At 35.1% G+C, this 18,365-nt stretch overlaps 1 long non-coding RNA gene across 1 annotated transcript in view; it reads right to left on the reverse strand.

The window, feature by feature from the left end:
* The window catches only part of LOC124156906, a 352,033-nt gene that overhangs the window by 263,221 nt on the left and 70,447 nt on the right, over window positions 1-18,365 (reverse strand). The window contains exon 3 of the long non-coding RNA XR_006864426.1: window positions 3,347-3,406. This is a non-coding gene — a long non-coding RNA (uncharacterized LOC124156906). The remainder of the gene's footprint in view (window positions 1-3,346; window positions 3,407-18,365) is intronic.

An 18,365-nucleotide genomic window follows, 5' to 3' on the forward strand; every position in this document is an offset into this window, starting at 1 on the left:
GCAAAAGATTTGCCGACATTTTGAAAATGGCATACACTTGCATTTAGCATTTCTTGCAGGTATTTTTTTTCTGCCATCAGAAAAAATCCATTGAAGCAATTAATTACCGTGAGGCACCCTTGAATGAAAAAATTAGCATTTTGAGGACTGCTTGCTAACGAACACTAATAATTTATACTAAAATAACATTTTTTTGTTTAGAATTTATCAACATTTATTTTAGAGGTGAAATAATTTCACTTTGGTGGTTACATTTGCGTACCTTAATTCTTCTTGGGCAATTTCCCTATTTTGGAATGCTAAATACAATTGCATAATTATTAGTTAGGAAATAACGCCTTGTCTTCAAGAAATACATTACTCACATGATGAACCGATTTATCTTTTCATGTAATGACACAAAAAACATTTCTAAGCATTATTGCCAACTTAAGTTAGGAAATTTGGTTCTGTAAATTGCAATTTATTATTCTTGAAACAGAAGTCTGTACCTGTTACAAAAGAATTCCAATAATTGTATTTCTATGATAATTATTCATCCTGGTCGATTTATGCTTTATTATTCTTCGGGTAACTCAGTACCTATTATGGCCTAAGAGAGAGTGTCGCGAGTAAATTATTTTCGTCGCGAGTATTAGTAAAACTTTAAAAAAATCTACTGTGAGTATTTAAAGCAGAAACTTTAAAGCAGCAAATCAAATTTAATTTATTTCATAGCGATCACGGCATAATTATGATTTAATATATAGCTGTACGCTCGCTTAAAACCAATGTAGAACTGTTCTATAGCCAAATTGAACTCCATAATTGAATATTCTGGAATATGCCTCATGGCAAAAAAGTTTTAAAATAAAATATTCATCAAATGTCTTAACGTGAATTTTAAGCCAATAAAATCAGCGAACCAAATACATAGCAGTAAATTGGAACTTTATAATCCCTTATGTGAGATCGGTGAGTCATGTTGGGCATGTTGGGGACCTTGGTGAAATGTACCTCACCAAAGAGCATTTGAACAGAGACGAAGGGTCTATTGGGCAATACGCTGTCGTGCACGCCCTCAAGGTACACGCAGAACATTTTTTGTGGCTTGATTGCAATATTTCCTTATATCCGTTAGATATGATATCCAAAATAGTGTAGCTAAAAACCTTAGTCAACAGTTGAACGAATGGAACGTTTCTAATCTCGTGGAAGTGTGATCCATATTTTTACATTTAGGAAATAGAGAAAATCTTCGGAACCTCGCCTGATTTCAAGAATAAGCTCATTTAGAGTGGGAGTCAGTTAATTGCCTCCCTTTTTAAGTTGATCCGCCACTATTCCGTCTTTTCATGGGGTCTTATTTTTTGAGAAATTCCTGAATGGCATTCTTGTCGTTTGAAACTGTAGGTTTCTTTAAATTTTCTTCCTCTTCCGCATTCCATGTTATTGCTTCGTTAACTTCACTGCCTCTGGCGCCAATTGATTCCTGAATTAACAACTTCTGAAAATGTTCCCTCAACCTCCTTAAAACGCATTTCTTATATTTACCTTCTCATCGTATAAACCTATTTTGAAAGCTTTGTCTAGCTTTTTACCGCCTCTTTTAGCATTCTTTACTTCTTCTATAATATTTATCTGCTTTTCCATTATCTCTTTCCTGCACATCTGCCTCTTTATAGTTTTCTCTTAAGTATTCTTCAGCGGCCCTTCATATTTTCACATGCAACATTATATTTCTTTGTTATATTGCCTTCGTATTGTATTTTTTGCTACATTCTTTTACTCATCCAACGTCATTCATGTCATTGATTTCTGCGATTGCTTCAACCTCCTCCTCCGCCGCTGATACATGATCCATTTTGGTTCTCTACCTTCAAATCCAGAAATATCCAAATTTATCTCTCAGTATTTTTCTCCACCAACTATGCCCATTGCACGAAAAATTACGATATACGCGTACAAGGATCTTAAAAACCTCAACTCTTACTTAAACTTAAATCTTAAATGATTGATGAAATTAAAAACCGCATATCAAAAACAGTTCTTGAATGTTGAAAAAACATAAAATGTGCTCGTGCATGCCTGTAAATAAAATGATTGAATTCATTTTATTATTCGTCGCAAATGTTTCTTTATGTAGAAGCAAAAAAATGGTACGTTGTTCCATACCATGTCTAAATCGAAGGGAAAATGCTAAAAATGATGCCGAATCAAGTTTTGTAGATAAAGCTAATGAAAAATAAAACATATTTTGGAAGACTTACCATATTTTAACCTTAAAAAATATATCATAAGTGACGAATATATATCGCAGAAGACGGGGATGGAAATATTTTGATTAATAGGGAAATGAGATATGGGAATCAGCATTTTAAGATCGGACTTTGACGCTTTGAGACTTGCGAGGGAATAAGGCACACAGAATAGATGATATTCCAATGGAGCTAATTATAAATGCATGGTAGAAGACTATAACTGAGCTCTACAATTGCAGCTGCTAAATATACTAAACAGGGAATATACCGATTGACTTGACGTTATCATTCATGTGAATCCATACGTAGAATACCATCATTCCTATTCCATAGAAGAAGGTAGAGAATAGTAAAGATTTTTGGGCCATAATTCTGCGTTGAATATAGAAGAATATATTTATGTCAAGAATCATCCTCAGATAAACTGAACGAAGAGCAGAGGAATTCTGGGGCGAGCACCAATTTGGATTCAAGAAAAGCAAATGTACAAGAATGCAACTCTGGTTAATGGGCTGCTCATAGAGAAGAGAATGGAGATGTACAAATGACGCTCATAGGATTAGTCGATGTGGAGAAGGCCTTTGGAAGCGAGGGATGGAATCCAACCTTAGAATTGTAGTGTTCTAAGAAGATTGAACAGTATAACATAGTTTATCTAAGGAATCCAAGTGCCAGCGAAGGAAATTGGATCCAACTGCGACGAAGCAAAAGTAAGGAAGGGAACGAGAATACGGTGTACTTCATCCCACGTAATGTTTAATAATCACTTCTAAAGGAGGTGAAGGCTTTAGGTGTCAATCCATGGAGAAAGAATTAGTACGCTGGCGACTTTGACTGAGAATTATTTGGAGAAGACTTCGGCAAACATGGACAGGACAATGGCGAGATATCAGCAAAAATCAACAAAAAGAAAACGATACCCGGTTAATGAACAAAACGTTCTCACTCAAGCCGCATTGCGTGCGAATTCCCTTACGGGTTTCTTGAATGAATCAAAAGGGAAACAACATCCTTGAAACTATGGAATAAGTATTTCACTGAATATGTATCATTACTCTTTTTGAATTGTGCATTTATAAAATGACACATCAATTTATTAAACTCACCAGTTGAAATATTAATATTCCTCGATGTGACGATCTTTAGTTACTGGTTGTGCGTAGATCCTGAAATAAGAAAAGAATATAAATTATGTGAAGAACATAATATAATTATTAGAGTTAGTTTGAATTATTTAAACATAGTGATGGAATCTCAAGCACGGTTATGTGATAAGGTCTTGGAACAGCCTCCAGGACAGGAGCTGGAATTCTGTTAACATTTTGATGTCCAACTCGGCACTATTAGCCCTGAAGACATTGAAATGTTGTAAGCCCTGTTCTAGCCCCTGATTTGGTGGCAGTTCAAAGATCTTTTCACACCTTCTATTTGCTGGGAAACCACCCGATCTTTCTTCAAGCATATTAATTTCAATTCGATCTAGGTTAAAATAGATGTACTAATATTTAATCGGAAATGTCATAAAATTATATCATCTTACTCTGTTAGGAGGGAATTCCGTGATTTTTTGAATAACATATATTTTTTTCGGCATGAAAACTGTTTTACTTCTGTACTTAGACTCCTTTTAGCCTGACACACTTAGTTCAACGTTTTCCAACTTTATAATTTCTTATAAAAAACTCGATCGAATTGCATTTGAACATCGCCAAACACTGATTTGAAGATTTCATACGGCTGTGCTTATGCTCGATGCGGACAATTGTTGCACCCATACGGCGGATTGCTTTTTCATGTCCAAATATTCATGTAAAATGTTACATAAGCGCTATTCGAGATGCGTAAAACAGCCGTCACCCCAAAAAATTCATTTTTAAAGTTCGAGTATCATTTCATGGATTTTATCGACGATTTCTAGTGTCACGACCTCTTTCGGGCGTCCTGATCATTCCACGTTACTTGTGCTGGTACGACCACAACTGAATAGAGTAAACCACTTCTTAATCATTGAAATTGACGGCGTTTTCATAGTATTTATCAAGTCTTTTCTTGGTTTCAGTGACAGTTTTTTACGCAAAACATAATGTTTAGTTTATGCTCGAAATTCACTTTTTTCCATGAACGTTATAATTCACAAGGCTGTCTACTTTAAGTGGCTGTCAAACGCAAAATAATTTTTTTTTAAAAAGTCAACATTTTACAGCTATTTACTAATACATGACACTAACGGGAGTATTGCTGTATTTATAGTCACCACGTGATGAATTAAAAAAGTCACGGACTTATCAAATGACCCTCGTATACTTCATGTGTAGTAATAGAATTGGAAAGAAATTGGTTGCCTTTTATGTAATTCGATATTACCTCTAATTTCCTTACTTACGTCACCAAATTTCTCATCTAGTAGTTCTGCAAAATGCTGCCAATTTTGAGACGGATTAAGTATTTAAAAAAGCAAAGGAGGCTGAGTAGCGTAATCAAAAGGTTATTTTTTGGGCTCTAATTCATGCCTTCTTTACATCATCTCAGCTATTCACCACCGTAGGGCCCAGTTTCTTGTGAATCTTATACCACCTAGTACGCGTTGTATTGGCAATAATTCTCAGCCTAATTTAGATAAAGTAACGGATGTTTTCATAAAAAACTTAGGTAAAAGTTTACATTTTAAATAAATTCATTATCAACCGCATAAATATGCACAAAGAATTGAAGAATCGCAACTGCATAGCATGGGTGATTAGTTTTGTAATGGTGCACCTATTGTGAGTACGCATAAATGCACCAATTATTGAACTTATATCTAGATGCATCCAAATTAAAGCTTGAGTTAACAATTGCAAAAGCGCATTGGTGTAAAAATGTTATGTATATTAATTAATAAAAAATATGACTGATTTGGTCGTCAAAATAACTTTTCCCCTCCTCTAGAGCCAAAAATGTCCAAAAATACATCGAGTAAGTGTTTACTGTTGCAATTGCAACAGTGTAAAAAAGATAGGAGAGTTTGTATATATTTGTTTTATGGAAATTGATAAGCATTGCATTTTAAGCTCCTTTGCAATAGGGATGAAATATTCATCCTTTACTTCATTATTCCTTTGAATGAATCCTCAAAAACAAAGATAAAGAATTGTACGGAAAACAACTCTAAAATATATAATTTGTCTATAGAGATCCAGCCTCTACCGCTAAAATGCCAACAAACCTTTTTTCATTTTCCCTTAAAAATCCCCGTACACTAATTAAGCAAATTTCTTCTTGATTACACTGCTCACTCAAGCGATATTGGGTCGCACAAACAATCCCTTTTATCGAAATCTGTGTATACTTCAATGAGTTTTAAACTGGAGATTTACTCCCAAGAGTCTTTTAACCAATAGCATATTTTGAGTCTTTTACTCACATATGCCGGTAATACGTACCAACTATGAAATTATGTAATGACCTCAAAAAATATTTTTAAATTTCGTCCAAAATCTTTAGCATCAAAATTGACTAAATGAGATCAATGGAAAAATACCAGCAAATGCAATGCATTCAGTAATCGGAGAAGTATTTCATTTGAGATAAAATGTGTAATAGATATCCATTTTAATGAATATAATTGAAAACGTCTACTTTTTGTTCATGTCTCAACAAATTACATAAAAGCGACATGAAGTGCGGGATTTTTAAAAATAATTTCAACACAATATGGTCAGGTTCACCATTAGAAAATATATTAAAATACGCCATCGTTAGCCCATTTTACGCGGGGTATGTGATTGCACAGGATGATGCACTTATGAGCGTGCGTTTCAAGTTGCAAGCAAGTACGTAAAATAGCCCCTGTTCTAATTTCATTCATGCATTCGTGCAACTGCACGCCAGATTGGGAAAAGTTCTTAATTGGGAAAGTACATACGTCGCGTTAAAAATCCTTCCTATATAAGACAAATATATGTAGCTCGAATTTTGGGGTACTTGGATTCCATGATATGCTGAAAAGCTACCCGTACAGTGGTGAGCGGAAGCTTGTATACGCTGAGCAATGGTATTGTTTGACAGAGACCGGAGATTTCAATGCTTGCGATTCTTCGAAAGATAAAGTCTGCGCTTGCGTTAGGGGATTATCTCACGCCGGTTAGCCACTGAAGAATCAAATAATGGTATTTAAACCTATTCGGGGTTTAATTATTGACATATTCTCATATCGCTAACAAAATGAATGCAAGCAATCGTAGTTTTGTCAATTACTGAAATGAGGGAAAAGACTTCCCCAAGGAGTTTGGATATTTGCTAAAGTAATCTCAAGAAAACCTGAAATACGATCAGCATACGTTAGACCTTTTATATCAAAGGTCTAGCATATTCACCCTGCACACATAAACAATGAACACAATTCGGATAAAAAATGTATGCATCACTGAATTAATAAATGCAAAGTCTGAACTTAATGAATTCAATGAATTGGTGACATAAAGTTTGTTTATATTGAATGTTAATGGTAAGTTGGAAGAATCAGGCTCTACGGATTGGAGAAAACTTTCAGCAAAACGCCTGGCAGTCTAAAAATTCGCGCCAAACGCCCATTGAGGTGACACAAGGGGCATCATGTTCAAGTAGAGGATTACCACAAAACCTGGAGATCCAACATCAGTCACTCATATATTCATTTGTTGAAAATGCATAAACGCTGTTGATCCTGGAAAGCACTAAATGTTTGAGGCCCATGGCTGGTTAGAATATGCAAAGAAAATCGTTTATTATCTTAGTGTTTGAATAATGATTGAAATAAAATTAGGTGAAAATTAGTCTAGCATTAGAAATAAAAGCCATTGGTAGATTATGACTGCGATAATAATTTTGACACCATATTTTGATGCTAAAGTGAAGTATTTTTGATCCGTTTTTTTAGCTAAAATTCCAAATAATTTAAAATACACATGAATGGTAAAATATATTTACACAAATAAGATAATCATGATGAATTATGAAATGATAACCTTGGATAAGTTCGAGATCACCTATTCGATAGCTTTCAAAAACACTGCGTGGGAGATGAAATATTATACCAACAACTCACTGTTAAAAATACGATTTGTTGTACTCTTTGTTAACCTCCTGAAAATTTCACAAAAAAATCAATATCCTACCCCTGGGACTTAAGGTAAATCCATAGCCAAAATATAAAATACTACACTTTTATTTTTAAGTTTATCAAAGAGAAATTAGACTGCCATGACCATGCTATTGATAAATCATATTATGGTGATTATAGTGGGTGTCTCTTTTCACTGGCATTTTGAAAAAAGTAAAAATAACTGGCACGTTCTATCATACCGCCATGAAAAGTTTTATGAATCTTCAGTTAACTACTAGTCTCAGCAATAATTGGCTTCTTTATAGGGGTAACAAAATATTACGAAATTCTTTAACATTCACTACGTAGGAATCAGTTGAAAATTCTTGCATGTAATCTCCATCAGAGGCTGTACACTGTACAGTTCGTATGCAGAACTATTCACGAATGATTGTTCATCATTCAGCTAACGAGAGCCTGTTCTAGGTTATATAATCACTCGCAATCTTAGCAGCAATTTGACCACAGGCGATAATGAAAAGTCCTAATTTTCCTATCATTCTTATGAATTTAGTGTCTTTGCTCCTAATTTATATTTCTAAAGTGACATTGGAGCATCTAATTACATCCAAATTTCAATAACCTCAATCGGAAATCATTTTCTCCCCTTGAAATTCATTTCGTTTCAGGTGATCAAATGCGTATAAAGATGGATTCGGTGCCCGTGTTTACACGAGACATTATTGTTATGATTGAAGTAATTGTAATAAAATCAATAATTAAAATGAAATATTACCATTTCTGAATCCTATAACTCTACTATTCTCCCCCAAAAATTAATTGATGGTGTTTTATCAATCCAAATTAACTCAGAAGGAAAGTGTGTTACAGTTTTGATTTGTTTGGAGAAAAGTGATACCAATCTGCACGGTAATACAACAGTTCACGAGTAGATATTCTACTCCTTCAAAAATTTTGAGGTGGTGAACGGAATAAATATTGAATTAGTCCTACTCTAAAGAGTGAGCGTAAGAAGAACATTATCTTAGTGATATATATTATAGCAAAAAAAACAACAATATTTTCAGAGTCCAATCAATTACTTTATTTTTATCTATTACGAGCAATGAAGGTCATTTAAATTCCTATCTGATAAGAAATAAAATGGTCAGTACATACTTCCTAGCAAATATGGCATAGAAAAAAATGGACGTAAAATATGGAAAATATAATTTCAAATAATCAATATGTTGTCAGGCGTTTAATAATTTCAATTATCACAGGCGGGAGTGCGTAAAAATTTAATATAGAAGAACCATCAGTCTGACCTACATACGCATTGAAGATATCGTCAGGAACCAACGACAAGAGAATAGTACGAGGAACACAATTGTTCTTGGGATATGGCTACACCGATTCCGGCTCACGAGCAGAAAAGAAGCGGTACTGGGCTTAGGATACTCGTAGGGGTGAGGATGGAAAAGGATAAACGAAAGTTCATAGCATTTATGGACTTTTTTTGAGACGGCTGCTGACTGTTTGGGAATTTTAGGAATTACGAATGGAATTGCCATTTTCTACAATGACCGGACAATAATCCACATTATTAAGGAATTCAATAATTTTTTCATTGGATGATAAAAGAGTATGGATGGAGATATACAAGTGTGTACATTTACTCACATACTTATTAGTACTTCAATAGAAAAACTAATCAATGGACTAAAAGAGTAAGCTATACGAGGGTAGCCTTTTAAGTATCGGGAATGAAGAAAACTATAAGAGGTACAATAACGCAATTTTTTAATTTTTTTTCAAAGTACTCTCCACGAACATTTATTCCATTCTGAAGTAGGGGTAGTCAAAATGGCTGTTTTGTGGGCATCAACCGCTTCTTCAGACGTCTGGAAGCGCTTTCCTCGTAGCATATTCTTGATTCTGGAGAATACAAAAAAAAATTATTGGGGCTTAAGTCCGGGCTGTGTGGAGGATGATTAAGAATTTCGACGTTTTGCTGTTCCAAAAACGACTTTGTGACTCGAGCGGTGTGTGAGGTTCCATTGTCTTGATGGAGTGTAATGCGTCGATTTGGATAATCTTTCCGAAGCTCGGCGATCTTTTCTGGCAAGCAAATGGTCGTATATCATTGAGCATTAACTGTTATTTGATTTTCAAGAGTGATCGTTGCTACATACTCTGATTTGGCTACAAAAAATGTGATTATTTTCTTGGAAAGGCTGCGAGGGCGAACAACTTTTGTCGGTTTGGGCTGACTTTGGAAGACCCATACTGAAGATTGGTGATTTGATTCAGGCTCTTATCTATAGATCCATGATTCATCACCACTTAACATGTTGTGAACGTGCTTTGATGCTCCAGAGTTGAATCGTTCTAGAGTATTTTGACACCATTTGACTCGAGCTGCTTTCTGTTCCTCTATGAGGAGGTGCGGTATCCAGCGGGAAACCAATTTTTTAACACCTAACTCTTCGTGTAATATCTTTTGAACTGAAATCCCTGTGATTTTCTTATGATACCTGAATCTCATAGTATGTAAAATGACGATCTTCCATAGTTTCATTGGGTGACGGCGGTTTTTGGTCGCCACGCGGTTCGTCACTGAGGCTAGAGCGTCCTCGCTGAAACTCTGCATACCAGCGATAAACGGTTGTCTTTAATGTTGTTTCTTCGCCAAAAACAACAAAAAGGCTTCGTCGAAAGTTATATAAAATTATGGTGCGGTACTGTTCATGACTTAATTTCATCTCGAACAGCGACTTGGGAACTTTGACACGCCACCGTTTTAAAACTATCACGCCTATATTAATGAAACTTTGCATGGAAATTAACCAACTCAAAAAGTTGTTTGTAGACACCATTTTTAGCTGACAGGTGAAAGGAAAAGTCCTATACCCGGCACTTCAAAGTTTACCCTCCCGTCCATGAGAAATGAGTTAATGATGGTTTATCGGGTAAAAATGCCGTGTCGACTAATTTCTGGTGGACTGTCGTCTGCATAAAACCCGAAAAACCTTCATCAACTTATTCACCGCGGAAGCCTCCACAGCAAAAGAGCTTATGTATAGGGATTTCCTGACAACCCAGCAATCCTATCTCAGATACAGAAAGACTTGACGATTCTGTTCAATATGAAAATCATACTGGCAAGTTGATGGCTGAGAATCATCAAAAATGAACTACAATGTTAGCATGAAGCAGTAGAGGGGTTGCCAAGCACGAAGTTGTATTTTGAAAACAAAATCTTTTTGGTAAGGGAGTTCTGCTGCCTGAACTTAGGGGAAAACGTTACACCCTTCTACTTACGCAATATTTCCAGCAAATCTCATGGAGTAAACAAAATTTTTTCACTTATAGTAAAAAATCAAATTCATTTTAACAAATTATTTCTCCTCTATTTACCTAAGTAATTGTGTTTTTATGATAATAATAATCCGTAAACAACGAACGTAATTTCACGACCTATTTTCAAACACTCGGATCTTTGCTTACTGAACAATAAACATACAGAACCGCCAATTTCACCCAGAATAGGATAAAAATCCCAATTTTAATTATGGTATAAGCATATTTTAGATAGCACGCACCAGCTTAGAATGCAGTCCATATGTATTTTGTATTAAGAACGCTTATTTACCTTCGGAATTTCGTGTAATCATATAGTGTAGCTTTGAAAAACTAATGGCTCAGCCTTTGCATTTCAAAATTTTCAACTGATTTGAAAAGGACTAGGAGAATAATTTGCTGTTTCCGACCCAGTCAATTATATTTGAAGGGCCCATTATTCTGATCATTCTTCTACGAATTAGATTCCTTAGAGGTATATGGCATTTGTTCATTTTTATGATCTACAATTCCACCTCGAAGACAAATTTGAAGAAAACCGAATCGACTTGCACTTTTGGAACTTCACTTTGGGATCGGTAATTCTATTATCTTCAGTACATTGTGTGAATTTTATCATTTCATTCAAGTATCATATTTTAAATGAATATCAAATGAATGTAGCAATCAACCTTTAGCATAATTTGATTCTCGTCATATAAATTACTTACACATCCAATTCATCAAATTTCTAACAAAAATATATCTCCTATGATGTTTGTTAGGATAGAATTATCATTTTATTTCCATATGGCAAATGCAAAAATGTTAAATTACATTTGAGTTTGACTGCATGCCTTTTCTTGGTTTTATAAAACCTCCGAGGGTAGTTAAGGCTTACATGCTTGTAAAACCTATCTTTTATGAATAGAGAGTTTGACAGACATTTCAAATAAGCAGGAATTGGATCAGAAATAGGTTCTGAATTGTGAATGTCTTTCTGTTATTGGTCTCTTTTCTCTACCATAAATCTATACCTATGTATAAATCTATACCTATATATAAATCTTACCTATATATAATCAAAATCTATATCTATAATATATAAATCTATATCTTTTTTCTCTTCTTACTAGCAACTTTTCCTAGCATTATTCCATGCCATTTATAAAATAAATTTGCTTTCTCCTTAAATTCATATTAAGAAAAATAATTTTTATTACGTCACGTAAGAAATTTCATTCCTTGACTACCAGTTGAAGGCGAAGTATGTGATGAATAATTTTGGTTTGAGTAAGAATACGCTCAAAACTGTCTATATGATTATACTTGAGCTAGGATCCTATGCAAACGTTATTCCTCATGCAAATCACGATCAAATAAAGCCAAAATTAACACTGAAATGGAAATCGTTATTACTGTTCCCATATGTATATCCGCTAATTTTTTTTCCGGAAACTGGCTGCATTTCCTAGAGTATAATAGACCCAAGACCACTTGTTTATACTCCTTTTGAATCTCTACCAATTATTTCATATCAAGTAACAAGGTATGAGATTACTCCCATATTGAAGTTCCTGCCTTCTTTCATGCCAACATGCGTACTAAATATTTCTATTTTAAAATCGACAAAGACAAATAATAAAAGCTTGTAAATTGTCACGTATTTTAAATTTGCAAAAGCTATTCTCTCCTCCATGTTTCATTCGCATCTCCATTTAATATAGGTAGAATTGATCGTGGTTTAGGATTTTTTAACTGATATCTGACGCTTTTAGGCCTATTAAACGGTTAAAAGAAAGTGGCTTCAAAGAGCAGTATAATGTGTAAAAGCAGTGAAACTAATTAATTTGAAACCTTGTAATGATGGAAGTATCTAACAGCGCAAAAACTAAAACTGGGATGATAATGTGACGTACTATGAAAAATGGAGGCACTTTTTGAAAATTTATTGTATGCTTTCGTAAATCCAATCATTAGTTTGTATCCTTTGGAATCGGCGAGAATACTCCAATAAGTAACGATAGGAATAGCCTGATCCAGAATTTTACTGCATAGATAGGGTCAGAAAGTGTAATTAGCAGCCTCTACGAAAAATGAACACGGAACAAAATACTTCATGACATGGAGAGAAATTGACAGCAATTATAATTTTGCGATGCATTGAAATAATTCAAAAAAATCAATTATTGGTAATACGATGATGCACACTATTAAATGTAATATATATTTCCAAAATATCTAAATGATGAAGTTTGACTTTTTGATGCTCTTATTTTATTAATTGAAGAGAGAGAGGAAGGGAGGGAGGAAAAGCGGTGTCGTAAAAAACGGACAACCGACCGTGCAGGTGAGGTGGAGTGCGGAGGGAGCTTTGATGACGGTGGCGCCCGGGAAAAAAAAAAAAAGAATCGCTCCGCGCTAACGATTGAAAGCAATGCAGCAGAGAGAGCGCTGATACAAAGCATGGATCAATGAATCTCCAACATTAACGTATTCATTAAAAATTTCATTTGAGATTTTTATGGTTTTAACCCTGCTAAACAATTAAAATGCCTAAAAGTAACGTTCCATTGTATTCTCCCGCATATATATTAGGAAGATGCAAGTGTTTTTTCTGACATCAATTGGTTGAAATATGCATGAATTGTCATAAGAAAAAAAATAGGAATGGAACCGAGGAACTTTAGGTTTCCAAGGCTGGAAAGAAACTGTATAGCGTCATGGTCTGTACCGTGGCCGGGAAAGCAAAGATCCATGATTCGATTCCCGGTCTCGGGGAATTTTTTCATGGTAATTCATGTATATTGCACTGCTGTTTACGCGGCAGACTTCGCAATATTACGCCAAGTAGTTGGGTATTTTTAGAAGGTATTTTATGATAGAATGGGTATATTATGCATTCAATTATCTTTTTTATATTTTATGCAAAAACTGAATGTGGCCTTCACGTCCTTTTTTAAGTGGTCTTTTGTAGTGGGCTAACTGCGATTTCAGACCTGTCGAGCTATTAAAACAAGGCTGGATTTTTTTTATTGAAATAACATCTTCATGCAAGGGTAGAATAGCAAACCTTATATGCTATTGTGCCAATGCATATGCTATTATGTCGTATGAGCCAAAAGGCGATAGTAGACTGCGTCAATGAAATGTTTGTGACGTATCTATTGCATAAGTTTTGTGAAACTGTGATTCACAATAAACTATGCATATGCGAGGCAAACCTTAGATCCTGCTTTATATTACTTGTTTTACTTCCTTTATATGAAAGGTGATCAATGGATGTCATAGGGAACATACAGTTACTTGGGCTTTCTATAAAATTATCAGTAAACGTTGGCGTACCAAGTCGTGAGTCCGTCTTCATCGAGCAAAAAAAACTCCCCTGGTACAACAAGTGAGGTACCATAACACTTTTTTCATTTATATTCCCATAAGTCTCCTTACAAATTATTACAGAACTTAATGAGTGAATTCAAGAATATAATATCTATCACACTCAGTAAATACCTAAAAAAAAATAACTCAACACACCAGATTTAGATTTAAATAACTAGATCTTCAAAAAATTTAAAAAGTGAAATTTAAATATTTTGCTTCTTCTTTCCCTTATATAAGTCAAATATGATACATTATTCATAGAACGTAGAATGTAGCGTGACTTGTGTAATCTGTAGTACCCTAAACTTTTGCATACTCAGTCGGGAAACAATATTGATTGAATTTTAGAACATAGGTACATGCATAGTATTTTTATGATATTTTTGTAATGAACTTCTCATGTTTTGAGTTGCAAATCTATCTCGTAAGAACTATTTCCGTGCTTCGATACGACTACAAAAACGCAAAATTAATGTCATCTATATTGTTCTACCAATTACCACTTCATCCTGGGTATTTATGAATTAAAATCATATTTATGTAATATACACAAATGCAGTTACATCATGAGACGCCCATACACTCTTTAATATACTTGAGAATTTACCGATAATATGTCCATGGTATTTATTATTTGGCCGGCCTCGGTGGCGGTGGGGTAAAGTCCTCGCCTGCTAAACCGTAGGTCGTGGGTTCGAATCCCGCCTGGGTAGGTGATCCCTATCCAGGGCATGGATGTTTGTGTTGTACTTTGTTAATTGGAAACCCTCGTTGTAAAAGGCCGTCATGTGCTGTTTACGGGGAAGTTGATAATAAATAAAATAAAATAAAAATAAAATTAAAAAAGGCTCTTAGTTCAAAATGTTACTATTCTCGCCTCATCTTCACGAGAAATCCGAGGACGTGATCAAACTTCGCTCTTAAAAACATGACAAATCTTTTAGAAGGTTCAAAGAGAAAATAAATAGGATTCCCGTAGAGGGCCCAGTACATTTTTTTAATCTCCCTCTTATTATATTTTAAAGGAAGGCTAAAACTTCCCCGTGCAGAGCTTCTTTCGCAAAATGATGTCAGTCACGACTCCTTCCCTGACTTCGTGTGGTAAACTCAATGCGAATAATACTGTGAACAATTTAACCTTAAACTCACCTCTAGTTCAGGTGAATACTAAAGGCGTGATAATTTCTTCTCTGAGCCTATATATTTTATGAGCCTTCCCGATAGTTAAAAAAGTCAATTGTTAAAACTGAATTATTTTGGTAGGCCAAGACTTTTCAAGCCTCGCACAAGATTATAAAACAGGTGCAGAACTCCCACAGCATAAATATCACAAAAAAGTTTCTCCCTAACTTAGAAAGGCAAAGGTGCTGAGAATGTTACTGCTAAAAGTTTTTTTTCCGCACCCGCCTCATCTTCAGCTAAATATTTACGATGTGATATTTTATTTCTATAGAATAGGAATTATCAAACAAATCTATAGCTAAAAGATCAAATAGTGGCATGAGATTCCTCTATTGAGCCCAGTAAATACAGCATACGTTGTACAAGATCATCTTCTTTGTGCAGAAGTTCACAGTAGACATTTGCTGCACATTTGTTTCAGTGTGAACAATTTAATTCAACACCTGCTTTATCTTCAGGAGAATCGTCAGGGCATCATAACGTTTTTCTCGGTAATTCTTATAATTTATCAACTGGATATTATAAAGATTAAAATAATCATATGGAATTCCTATAGCGTGCCTGGAAAAATTTGCACTCCTCATGCAAGATCTTACACGTCGTGCAGAACTTTTTCGCACATTGATCTCACTCCCGACTCCTGCCCTCACTTCGAATGGCAAATACCTATGCTACCGATCGCCGCACACAAGTCCAACCGGTCAATCACGAAAACCTTCCCCTCTGGTCGACCGCCTTGAAACGCTGGCCGTTCCGATACATTCGATGCATCCCTCTTCAAACAGTATCTCCCTTCTCTTCAAAGGATCTCTCCGTCTTCCTCAACCTCCTCCGGCACTGTAACAATATCTTCTCCTCGCCGACGAAACCGGTCGTCATTTTCTGATCATCGGAACCGTTTGATTCATGTGACATCTTGCGAGGTCGTTCCCTAAGCGGTGCGAATGGAGGAGTGAAAGGACTTCTTTGCACAAGAGGGAGAAAGGAAGGGAGGCGAGTTCTCGCTCGCCGAGACCCCCGCGAAACAATATGCCACGGGTGCTACTCTCGCACGTTGCTAAATGCGACGAGGGTCATTCGTCACAGGCGGCGATTAAATCGGTTAATGATAGGCTCACTTTCACCTTCGGCAAACTGTGGACCATCCTTATTCCCACAGGATGGGTTTTTAGCTCCGGCTACCACAGCTACTTGGGGCCACTAATTCGAATGCAAGTGCATTCGAGGAGAAATAAGTGGGTTGAAATGGTGACGAGAATTTTCAGCTTCAGCACACGTTTTTCAGTGAGATGCTTTTTAAAAACTCGACATTTTGTCAAACCAAAGAATTAGGCTTGCCACGAAAACTATTTGACCTAGCCGGGATATTTTAATCTATAAAATTCAAATATTTTTCATGAAATCAAGTATTGTGCTTCTCTGTAATTTATTAAAAATTGATTCTTTTGATCCTTATTTTCACTGGATAGGTTTTTGGACAACACAAACTTAATATTGTCACGGAATTTTTCCAGTCACTTTTCCGTGAAAATCAGTTAAACAAAAATTTAATGACTAAAAATAAAGTAAGCATATTTTGAATGCCATTATTCGAACATTTTATGACTACAAAAATTAAGTATTCTTTTCGCAGCCACTAATACGTTAAATGAATTGGTATTAGATTATATTCTAATACACTCAATGTCGCCCCCACCAAATCGTTTTCTAGGATAACATACGGGTTATATAGGAGTACATAAATTATATACAATGAAGAAAAACTGACCATATTCCTCGTCTGTCTTCACAGACTTTTTACACATGTTTGTGGACAAATTTGATCCATAAAAATACCGGGATATTTTTTACACCGAACATTAGTGATAGGTGTACAAGAATAAATACCTTAAATACAACAACATCCGTGTATGTCCTACTTACTTTGTAGCCAAAAAGAACAATGTTCCAACCAATTAAGAGAGATATTTTGTCGAACAGATAGGTGTGAGAATTTTTATTCCCCTACACGATGAAGGACTTATGCTCGACGTAATTTCGTTAGGGTAGTTTGTGTTTACGTTTAAACGACTGGTGTCCCAACACCTTCGCCACACACAATGAGAAAAGGTAGAAAATGCGTTTTACTGAAGTGCGGAATATTGATTTTAACAAAAGCCTTTCAGGGATAGCTAAAACAATATGAAATATAATAGGGAGATCAGTGCTTAAATTATCTTTTAATAGGAATAAGTGTTACGATTAGCATGTTATGTAGGCTTCATATAAATTACAGCATACTTATTTTTAAATTATGAGTTTGTAATTATAATTTTGTTCATAGAAGGATAATAATGATTTATGATAAATAATATGCAGAGGTAATTGATTAATTGGAAATTCTCCTGTAACATAATCTTAATTTCTCAATCCCTGGATCCAATATTTTTTGTGTAGCCTCTAGCGTTTAGGTAAACTATATTTCTCCTTTGATTAATCACATAGTTTCGGCTCTACAAATTGACTTGAAGTCTGAAAGGAAATATTCTTAAGTTTCTTATGTGAGATAAACAGACACTCGGCCGGTATTTCAAGCAGCAAAATGCGCGGAGAAATATAAGCATCATTCTACATATATCGGAAGTATTTTGTTAATATGCGACAGAACAAATCTCTGGGAGATAGAGAGCAAGCATCAATTTTACGGTGTAACAAAAATGCTCCCGTGCTATCATTTCAATGATTTTTAAAAGTGTTACCTTTATTTTCTGCCATGGTAAGCCCCATAACTAAGATAGTGGCTGAGGTACCCATTCTATTTGCTATGGAGTAGGTAATGTCAATGTGAAATGCCTGGTCATACCAAAGATTTGCTTCATCCTTATAACACTTGATTGAATTTTTCCTGTTGTCAAATTATACTCCTACGCTAATTTCCATATTTTACACAAATTAATAAGTACCAGGATTACGGGATTATCCTCAACGGCTGTTATGCCTTCACGGAATATTAGTCTTTGGCCTATCTCTCACTTTTGATCTCATTATAATGACTTTCTTAAGCAGAGTTTAATCAATTTCTGTCATCACGTACTTATTTCTTTACATTTCGAATTTATTGCAGTAATGTTACTACATTTTATAGCAGATTTTTTACTGTGCAAGCCATTGACGGCTCC

This window comes from Ischnura elegans, chromosome 4 (assembly GCF_921293095.1).
Source record: "Ischnura elegans chromosome 4, ioIscEleg1.1, whole genome shotgun sequence".
Classification (NCBI taxonomy): Eukaryota; Metazoa; Arthropoda; class Insecta; order Odonata; family Coenagrionidae; genus Ischnura; species Ischnura elegans.